The sequence below is a fragment of the Chrysochloris asiatica genome, unplaced genomic scaffold, assembly GCF_000296735.1.
Source record: "Chrysochloris asiatica unplaced genomic scaffold, ChrAsi1.0 scaffold00098, whole genome shotgun sequence".
NCBI classification, from domain to species: Eukaryota; Metazoa; Chordata; class Mammalia; order Afrosoricida; family Chrysochloridae; genus Chrysochloris; species Chrysochloris asiatica.
Window position 1 is genome coordinate 8,382,682 of NW_006408616.1, and position 11,255 is coordinate 8,393,936.

The 11,255-nt window shown below is 41.0% G+C and overlaps 1 protein-coding gene and 1 pseudogene across 1 annotated transcript in view; both read left to right on the forward strand.

Annotated features, from left to right (window-relative positions):
* The window catches only part of LOC102821174, a 148,613-nt pseudogene extending 147,517 nt beyond the window's left edge, over positions 1 to 1,096 (forward strand).
* Positions 698 to 11,255, forward strand: part of STK38L (serine/threonine kinase 38 like) — a 115,187-nt gene continuing 104,629 nt past the window's right edge. The window contains exon 1 of the mRNA XM_006866963.1: positions 698 to 770. The gene's annotated coding sequence lies outside the window, so the exon portion shown is untranslated. The remainder of the gene's footprint in view (positions 771 to 11,255) is intronic.

Consider the following 11,255-nt stretch of genomic DNA (forward strand, 5'->3'; position numbering starts at 1 on the left):
GGTTCCGACTCTTAGCGACACTGTACAGGGTTTCCGAGGCTGTAAAGCTTTACGGGAGCAGAAAACCTCATCTTTCTCCCGCGGAACAGCTGGTAGTTTCGAACTGCTGACTTTGAGGTTCGCAGCCCGATTCGTAACCGCTACTCTACCAGAGCTCCATGGTGAAATGGCAATCAAGCAATCTGGAAGGCTCAGCTAAGGACTAAACTGTCACCCAGTCCATTTTTGTGGTGCATATTTTTCCTCATCTAAATGTGTGGATTCTAGATGAACTCTAAACCTTTTTCTAGTTCTAACATTCTTTGAAATGCGTTAAGTATGGAGAAAAAACTGTCTTAACATTCAGGACATGTGACTAATGTTGCAATACACTGCTCCACCCTGAAGAGAAGCCTGAACCAGTTCTGGGTAAAGAAGACGCATGAGGTAGGGCTGTGGCTGGATGAGGTGGTGAAAAGTCAACTTTCCCAAGGCCAGAGAGGTTTCATCCTAAGGCGGCCAGAGGCCAGGGGCCAGCATTGACGACAGATGGGTACTTCCGTCTGTGCTGGGTGTGACGTCAGGAGCGAGGAGGATCGGTCCAGCCACCGAGAAGCCGAGGAGGCAGGGCTCGCGAGAGTTCAGTGAGGCCACCCCGAGATTCCGGCGAGGCAGGCGGTCCCTCCTCCGGGGGCGGGGCGAGGGCGGAGCAGAGACTAAGGAGCGGACGGGCTCGGGCCGGCTGCGGTCCGTGCAGAGGCTGAGCCGGCCGCAGGCACAACCGGAGGCAGGTGAGTACGCGGATGCGGCGCTCGGCAGCCGCGGCGGGAGTGCCCGGGATCGCCGCACTAAACCAACTCTGCGAGCAGGAGGATATGCTATGCATGTTTGGGTGTCTAGGGAAAGCGGGGATAATTTCGGGGCTGGAAATGTCTCCGGTGACGCTCCAGTGACGGCCTTGGCCCTCCTGTTCACCGAGGTGCTACTGGTCCGCCTGTCCGGAGAGGTAGACTTGATCCGGGGGGAGGAATCTTGCCCTTTTCTGTTTCTTTCCTCTTGCAAGTCTTCTACCCCAAACACCGCGTACCTTTCGCTGCCTGGGCTTCATAAACAATAACAAACGTCGCGAATGGGCTCTTGGCATCCCTGCTCTCCTGTCCCGTATCACTCAGAGGAAGGATTCGAGGCACGGCTCTTACATTGTGGAGACTGTTTGTTACCATTCCTAAAAACTGATGCGTCAGATTGCTAAACATTTCTCCGATGGACACACACGGAATGTTCAAAAGCAGTCTCAATGCTGCCCCTTCCATTGGTATCGTAGATCCTCGTAACATCATGCTCTCCCACTCACTCTTCACCTGTAGTATCGACAATAAACTGAAATGTTTTTTTAGGAAGGAAATAGGAAAGATTGCACCCGGTTAAGTAGGAGATATTTCACCTTTAAAAAGTTGTCAGGTTGACAGCAGAAGAACAAACTTTATTTCCAAAATCAGTGGCTTTCCGTGTACTGATGCTACTTTTGTTTTGTGGGCTCACGTCTAGGGTTCTCTGTTTATAGGAATGATTATAAAAATAATTGTGTGTGTTGGGGGGAGGTGTATGCTGTAAGCAGTGGCTTGTCCAAAAGTGTAATGCTGTTGTTTCTCACTTGACAAAATGTAGAATCATTTGTTGTTTATTTCATGTAACTTGTGATAAGTTTTGATATATGCTAATTACTCGGAAAAGGAGCTCTGGTAGCGTATTGGTTACGAATCGGGTTGCGAACCTCAGGGTCAACAGTTCGAAACTACCAGCTGTTCTGCGGGAGAAGATGAGGCTTTCTGCTCCCGTAAAGATTTACAGCCTCGGAAACCCTGTACAGGGTCGCTATGAGTCAGAACCGACTCCACGGTACATAACAACAACAAATTACTTGGAAAGGGCCTGGGTATTAGCTTTATTACTGTTAAAATCAGAGGAAACAACTTTGTTACATTTTGTGTCTACTAGTTGTGAAATGTGTATTGAAGAGTGAAACCTTGTCTTTGTTTTTGAATTGGGGGATAGAAGAAAGAGGCTTTAAACTTGTCAGGTCTCCCTAAGGCTAGCAGGTTTTTTGAAAGTTTTGTTTTGTTTTGTTTTTTGTCTAAACCATGTAAGTATATTAAAACAATGGAAACTGCCTTTCTCAGTATGTCTCAGGATATATAAAACAATTAAGTTTATTATGTTCAGTTTCCAAGTTGTGAGAAGTATTGTATGTGAATTAGGCATTCTTGAGACTCTTTGGGGGAGAGATGGTAAATTATGATGACACTAGTTCATTGTATGGGTTCATCAAAGTACTTTTATCTGAAAAATACTTGATCTCAAAAGTGGTACAATGACTGAAAATTTTTGGATTTGACCTCGCTAAGCTTCGTGTTCTTGTTAAAATGGCTGATAATGTTGACCATTTAGTTGGGATGTGTTTAGAATGAGAAGCAAAGTTGGATGTAGTTTTGTTCTCTTTTGAAAGGCACTGGCACTAGGGAATGAAAAAAATTAGACTGGGAAAACCCACGTTAAGTGGGTGCAGTTCTTCTCTAGCCTCTTGTTTTTTAGTTTGTTTTTAAATAAATCAAAATTCAGGAAGAAAGTCTAGGAATCTTTGTGCAAATAAGTAGGTGTTCTCAGCAGTTTTTATGCTGAAAGGTAGTTTCAAAAGGTAAGACAGTATAAAAACAAAGAATGAATTGTACTTTCTAGAAAATTATGACAATTAAAGTAACTGACTCAATTCAGTCATTTGTTTTCAGAAAAGTTTTAGTCTCTCAAAAATTTAGGGTAGTATCACTAACACAAGTGAAGGTTGTACTGCACAATTTAGAAAGTGCTTTTCCAGTGATCCAGAATAAACTAGTCTGTGTGTGTGTGTGAAAATATATGTAGCAGAACATACACTACATCAACCATTTCAATATGTACAATTCAGCGACATTGGTTACATTCTCCAAACCCTGTCACCTTTCTTAACAACTTTTCCTAAATTATATCATGAACACAAACTCACTGCTGCCCCAAGAGCTCATCTATCCTTTGACATTGTTGTCACTTTGATATCACATATTTTGTCTTTATGTGCCATGGAGTTGGTTCTGACTCATAGCAACCCTATACAGGGTTTCTGAGACTATAAACCTTTAGGGGAGCAGAAAGCCTCATCTTTCTCCAGTGGAACAGCTGGTAGTTTCAAACTGCTAACTGTGAGATTATCAGCCCAATTTATAACCACTATGCTATAGATAATTTTAAAAAGAGAGTATAATGCTTAATGCAGACGTTCTCTTCTAATTAGGGGAAACTATTGTTTGACTCAAAGATGACTTTGGGCTAATTCTTGTTCAAGGTTTAAAGTTTTTCTCAGGGTCATAGTTTCTGGGGTCATCCCCTAAACTTGGATTCTATGAGAATTTGAAATTACTGTTTTTTGGTGGCATTTTATCAAGTGGAAAAAGAGGGCGTAAATCAAAACCAGGAGTAGCTTTGACATAATGTTAAAATGATTTTATTTTTCATAAATAAATGGTGAATCAAGCTAACATATTGTTATCAACCATCCCTAGGATTACATTAAAATCAGCAGATGGGCAAATTATGACTTTGTTAGACTTGACCTGTGTAGAAATTCTGTTCATGGGGCTTTTGGAATGAGATAATCAAAGCAAACTTTTAAGCCATGAAAAATTTAAAAAGGTGTTCTTGGCCAATAGTTAAAAAATAAGCAAACCCCTCCCACCTCCTAGTTTTTGTTTAAGTTTTAGAGAAGATTTAGCTAGGAATGGTCAGTATTTAATTACACTGGTTACATCATGAGCCTTCTCTGTTCAGGTAAGGGTTTGCTAATTGACTAAATATTGTTTTTCAGACCCTTTTGAGGGAAAGCAATAAAGAACAAGAATCAACAATGTTCCTTGCTCGGTATACTCAAGGGAGCTGTGATCTGTTTTCTAGGAGCTATAGTCTATGAGCCCTGGTGTAGCGCTAGCATGGGATTGATAATTGCAAGGTCAGCAGTTCAAACCCGATAGCTGCTCTCGGAAGCCTTATACAGGGTCGCTATGAGTCAGAACCAACTCCATGGCAAACAACAACAAAAACAACAACATTTTATGATACACATGTATTTTAGGGGAAGCCAAGGAGGGAAGGATGGTGGGTTATGTGTTTGGCTGCTAGCCACAAGGTCAGCAGTTTGAGTTCACCAGCTGCTCCTCAGGAGAAAGATGAAGCTTTCTCTTCCTGCAAAGATTCACAGCCCTGGAAACCTTATACAGGGTTGCCATGAGTTGGAAGTACCTCTGCGGCACATAGCAGCAGCAGTAGTCTAAGTAAGGAAAGCTTTGAGGAGGAAATAGTGTTTGCGTTAAATGATTTGGGTGATCTGGTCATATGACAAAGGAGCCCTAGTGGCACAATGGGTAAGAGTATGGCTGCTAACAAAAAGGTTTGAACTCACCAACCACTCTGTAGCTGAAAGATGTAGAAGTCAGCTTCCATGAAGATTTAGAGCCTTGGAAACGAGGGGAGATTCTACTCTGCCCTGTAGTATTCCTATGCATCTCAGCCTACTCTACTGCAATGGGTTTAGTTACTTGATAATGATAACAAGCAAACCGTTAGACAGGCAGTCCCAACTCAGGAACGGGCTCCCTTTGTCCCCATTCTTAGTGACTCCATCATAAGTCAGTTCTTTAATCTTTTTAAAATATTTTATTTTTACATTTTCATCAGTTCCTCCATTTAAAGGCACAGTCTCCCAAGAGGCCCTGAAGAAAAAAATTTACCCAACAGAAAACAAAATTTTGGATTCATATATGTCTTAAGTTCAGAGAAGACAGAGAACTAATTGACAGTACAAAACTGTTTTCTTCTTTTTTTAAAAATTGTTTTCTTTTAAAAAACAACACTAAGATTTTTTTACTTCATACTGGATTATTTTCATTTTCAAATTCATTTCATTTTTATATCAAAGGTGATGCTTGTATACTATACTTGTTAACTGTCTGAATACTTAGTTTTTCATTAAAAAAAGGTTTCATTATTACTGACTTTATTATGTGGAGCCCTGGTGGCACAGCAGGATAAGCACTGGACTGATAACTGCAAGGTCAATAATTCAAACCCAGCTGCCACTCCAGAGGAGAAAGATGAGGCTTTCTGCTCCCAGACAGAATTTTACAGCCTTGGACACCCTGTACCAGGGTCACTGTGAGTCAGAATCACCTCAATGGCAGTGGGTTTGCTTTGGGTTATTGACTTTTATTATCAGTATCTGTATAAATCCAGTCTTTATTTGTCTTTGGGTGTTAGCATGAGAATGATAACATCAGCAAATTACAGGCTACAACACTATACACAGTTTTGTTGTTGTTAAGTGCTGTTAAGTTGATTCTGACCCATAGCGACCCTATACAGGGTTTCTGAGGCTGTAAATCTTTACAGGAGCAGAAAGCCTCATCTTTCTCCCGCAGAACAGCTGGTAGTTTCAAACTGCTGACCTCAAGGTTCGCAGCCTGATTAGTAGATATTACTAATAATCAATCAGATTACCAAAAACAGGAAAGAACAGTCTTAAAAGTACAGTTGGTTCTGCTCCCGTAAAGATTTACAGCCTCAGAAACCCTGTGCAGGGTCACTATGAGTCGGAACCGACTCCACGGTACTTAACAACAACAACAACAGGGTTCATCGTAACTTGAATATGTGGTAAATTGGGGGCTACCTGTGTAATATTGCTTGCTGCTACACCTTTATAGAGTTACAGCCTCGGAAACCCTGTACAAGATTGCTATGAGTCGGAATCGACTCCACGGCACATAACCACCACCACTTATTTACCTGGGTTTAATGCAACCACCGTATAGTGTAGGTATTGTAAACTATTCCCATTTTGCAGATTAGTGACTAAAGTACTGTGGCTTCGTAAGAGACAGAAGCAGGATTCCATCCTATGCTTAACCTGGTATTTCTGTGCTTACCTGCTAAAAAGAGCACCAAAATAATGAAAACCCAGGTAACTAAGTTATCTTAGGTATGCTAGATATTCAGTCCATTTTTGGAAATTTCTCTTGGTACAAATGTGACCACTGAATGGGGCTTTTGATAAACTAAATTCTGCTGCTGGTTGATGGTGATGGTTGTTTGCTGTCTAGTCGGTTCTAACTCAGAGCAACCCCTATATAGGATTTCCGAGGCTGTAAATCTTTACAGAAGCAGAAAGCCTCATCTCCTGTGGAGCTGCTGGTGGATTTGTACTGCTGACCTTGCGGTTAATAGCCACTGAGCAACCCACTATGCTACCATCATACTCATAAGGATCTCGAAGTGGTAAGTTTAACTCTGTTAACTCCCTTGCCTCATGAACTATTTGAATCTCTGCATATTTTGACTTGTAATTTTTTTGACCAGGAGGTATTGCTTATGTTTTGAGTTGAATCATGAAGTTGAAGTTTAGCGTATGATTGACTATCAGTCTTGGTCCTCACAAATAGCTAAGTTTTTAATAGTTGAAACAAAGTTTGGAGAGATGAGTATGATTTTATTTATGATGTTTCAGGGATAGTCCGTATTTGTTATTGACTATGTAATGGAGTTCTGGTGTGGTGCTGTATGATAAGCACTGGACTGCTTACAGCAAAGCCAGTGGTTCAAACCTTACAGCTGCTCCTCTGAAACCTTATACAGGGTTGCTGAGTCAGAAATGACTCAATGGCACTTAACAACAACAGTGTATGTATTGGAATCACAGTAAATTCAACTGGACTTAAAGTTGGGAAAGAAAGCATATCTGGGCACAGAATCCGTGGTGAGGTGTGTGTATGTATGTGTGTAGGGGGCAAGGAGAATAGAGGTAAGAGGCATAACTGCGTACCTCTACCTAACTTCTTTGTCAATGCCCCTGTTGATCTTACTATTAGTTTGAGGCTTTCTGTTCCTGTAAAGATTTACAGCCTTGGAAATCTTTAGTGACCATACAGTGTCACTATGAGTCAGAACCGACTCAACCATCACCACCACCATTCATGTAATTGAATAGGGTAAGTTGTACAAGACTTCATATACAATAGGATAATTTATGATTGAGTAACTTAAAATTTAATTGGAAAAACAGTAAGACCGAAGCCAGGATTTAAAGCCCATATATTTATATTATTAAAACAAAGACGGCAAGAGATATACAACAAAAAAATTTTTTTGATTTAACACAGTGTAAATTAGTAGTTGTTGTTAAGTGCTGTCAAATAGATTCAGACTTGTAGTTACCTTATATTGGGTTTCTGAAGAGTGGCTAGTGTGTTTGAGCTGCCATCCTTGCAGTTGTGGTCCAGAGCTTATCCTACAGTGCCATACCAAAACTCCAGGTTAGTAGTGATGGTATACTATTTCCACTTACCATTGACTGATTGACAAAAATGTCAGGATTTTCACCTCATAATCACATTGAGTTGCTTATAGATTGACTTTGTTCTGTTTAGTTTAAAAAAACAAAGTTTCTTTTAAGTAAAGGTTTGATTTTGAAAAGTTGTTCGTAGTAAAATAGTGTGTGTATGTTGGTTCATCAGAAGGAAATTTTGCAGACTCGCATCTCCTTCAAGATACAAAATTTGGGAGATTAGTTTTATCTCTATAGAAAATTCACTGAGACAGGTAACCCCTCTTCATAGATGCTCTCTGCACAGGTTGTAGGGATGACTTTATTACAGAGTAATACTAGTGACCTGGCTGTTCACATTGATGTGTACATTCCAGTAAGCCTCCACCCTTTCCAGTTGTCTGACTTCTCATAGTAGTACTTTCCATGCCTGGAGTCCTGGTGCGCTACTGTGGGGCAATGTGCTGGACTACAAAGTCGCTTTGAACCGCAAGGTCAGTGGTGCAGGCTCCTTGGAAACCCTATACAGGGTCTCTATGAGTCAGAACCAACTTGAGAGCACTTAACAACAACAACTTTTCACACCTAGTTTTCAAATTCTTGAACAAGCTCCTAGTTTCCCCGGAATCACACCAGACCATGTGACAGCAAATTAATGTTGATTCTCTGCCTACCCGCCCCCCCCAAGAAGGTTTCCTGTTTTCATAGTCTTCTGCTGACTCTTATTGATTGCAAAGGTATAGGTTTTTTTACATACATGTCTCAGATCCTATATGCAGGGGTAGCATCTTTTGTTTTCTTAACCTTATTCAATTATTATTTTTACATTTGATTCAGGAGAAGATATCCCTCAACTTCCTAGCTCTATCCCTAACTAACTTCCTAGTTACTGCTTTTGCAGTTACTAAATATGATGAAATTGATCATTTTATAAGACCTCAAAATCAACCACAAATACAGTGCACTTTTCCAGAATAAAGAGCAAGATGGCAGAGACTAAAATGACTGTGCACGATTGCTAATACCTTCTATTTTTGGCAAGCAGAATTACTGTGCTTCTGTTTTGGAGCCTAGCTTTCCTCCTGTCTGTGAAAGTTTAGAAAATTGAAAGTTTGGAAACAGAGAAGCTTCTGTATGCATATTAACAAGCACATAGAATCATTACTGTTTTTGACTTGGCAGATTTTGACTGAAGTTCTCTAGATTCCTCAGTGATCCTGGAGACACATAAATCATTTGTATGTTTAATATAAAAGATGATGTTTTTGTCTTCCAAACCACAGTTATATATAATCTTAACTCTTTATGATAACTGTGTTATCATCATCTTACATGTTTTTAGCTCCTTTTTCTTCCTGTTGTTATGTATCAGGGTCTAATAATTTTATCAATATCAGTGCTTGTTTGTTGTTAGGTATTGCTTTGACAGAGTAGAACTTCCCCATACTGATTTTTTTTGGCTGTCATCTTTATGGTGGACTCCTGGTATTGCACTGTAGGATCAGCACTGGGCTGCCAACCACAAGATCAGCAGTTCAAACCCACCAGCTGCTCCTGGGAAACCCTATGTAGGGTTTGCTATGAGTCAGATCTTACTTGATAGCACTTAACAACAGCAACAACAGTTGTTACCAAAGCAGACCACAAGCTCTTTCTTTAGAGAAACTGATCACTTACTTTGTATCAGACAGAGTGTTAATTATTTCACTAGTACTTACATTATTTAATACCTGCAGTCACCCTAAGAGTTTTAGCTCAGTTTGCAAATGAGGGAACTGGTGCTTATAGAGGTGAAATGACTTGCCCAGGATCACACAGGTAGATAGTAAATGGTAAAATTAGAATTTGATCCCAAAGATCTAGGCATACTTTCTTTTACATTGTTTTATTACAAAAACTTCTTTGCTGTTAAATTTACTTCTGTCTGGACTGTGAACTACAAAGTCTACTGTTTAATTCTGTCAGTTGCTCCGTGGGAGAAAGATGATGCTTTCTGCTCCTGTGAAGTTAGCCTCGGAAACCCTGTACAGGCTTGCCATGAGCTGGAACCGACTCGATGGCACTTAACAACAGGAGTCATAGAGGTCCAGATGTGGCTCTGTGGGATAAACATTTGACTGCTAACCACAGGGCAGCAGTTCAAACCTACCAGCCACTCTTCAGAAATCCTACACAGGGTTGCTATGAGTTGGAAGACAGCACTTAACAACAAGAACTGGAATCATAAGCACTGGACTGCTAATCTCAAAGTTGGTGGTTCAAACCCCCCAGCAGCTCCTTGGAAACCCTATACAGGATCTCTATAAGTCAGAACCAACTCAATGGCACTTAACAACAAGAAGAAGTACTGTTGGGAGCCCTAGTGTGGTGTGGTGCTGTAGCATAAGCACTGGACTGCTAACTGCAAGGCTGCTATTCAAACCCACCAGATGCTCCTCAGAAACCCTATATATAGGGTCACTGTGAGTTGAAACTGACTCAACAGCATTTAACAATAACAGCAACAACAGTGCTACCCTGAAGGAGCCCTGATGGAGCAGTGAATTAAGCACTGACTGCTAACTGCAAGGTCAGCAGTATAAACCTACCAGCCACTCTGAGGGAGAGAGATGAGGCAGTCAACTGCTGTCAAGTGTTAGAGTCTCAGAGACCCCAGGAGCAGCTCCACTCTGGCCTATAGAGTCACTGCGAGTTGGACTTGAATCATTGGCAGAAGCTTTTAGTGCAGCCCAAGTGTTTTTCTTTCCTCCCCATGTCCCTGCTTTTATTGAGTCATTTCCCCTTTAGGTCTGGTTTGCAGTTTTGTATGTCGAATATAAATTCTCCTGTGGGGAAAATATTTAGAAATAAATCAGCTATGTTCAGATTTCCTATAAAAAGGAACTTATTCTTAGAGTTTATTTTAAGAATAATACTAATGATGCCTTTTATTTCTATTGTGCTTTATAGTTTGTAAAGCTTTTTTTTTATTTAAAGTTTTTATTGTGAATTGAGTGATAGTTTACATGGGAGAACATCAGTTTTACACTCATCATTTCATTGCAATGAAATGATCCTCTCCGTGCATCATCATTCAACAGTATTTGCTTCTATTCTCTCTGCTTTTTTGGGATGGGGATGTACAAAAACACTCAGGAATATATAATCATTTGAACAACCCAAGGGCACATTCTGCAAGCCTGCCTACTGGCTGGCAGCAAACAGTCCCTCTCTTTCCATGAGTCTAGAGTCCTCAGCTGCTCTGTCTCTCCATGTCCTTGTCTCTTCCTCCATCTCTGGTGTCGCTGCATCTCAGGATAGGGTCCCACATTCTGCTCATGATATTCTACCTTGATGGCCCTAGGGTCGTCTGTTCCTGGACTGTAAGATTAACTACTACCAACTTTATGTTACAAAACTTCTACTTTTACAGTTGTGACAGTCGCAGTTAGTCATGAAAACAAATACTCACTGTTGACTCATAAGAATCTTATCTCCATCTTCTTTCACCAGACCTGTCTAGACAAGATGAAAACAGTGGGGATTCTGCCTTCTCCCGCACACTCTGAAATTAAACTCTCTCTTGAAAATTTGTAAGCCAGTCACTTTGTGCCTTTATCGCCCCCTCATTTTAGGTAGCCAGTGTCTAAGTTAAGGAGCTCTGGTAGCATAGTGGTTACGAATTGGCCTGTTAATCTCACAGTCATCAGTTCAAAACAAACAGCGGTTCCGTGGGAGAAAGATGAGGCTTTCTGCTCCCGTAAAGATTTACAGCCTCGGAAACCCTGTACAGGGTTGCTATGAGTCGGAACCAACTCCATGGCACACAACAACAACAAACAGCTCTCGGAACCAACTTACCAAATGACGTCCCTCCCAGCAGTACCAGGGACCG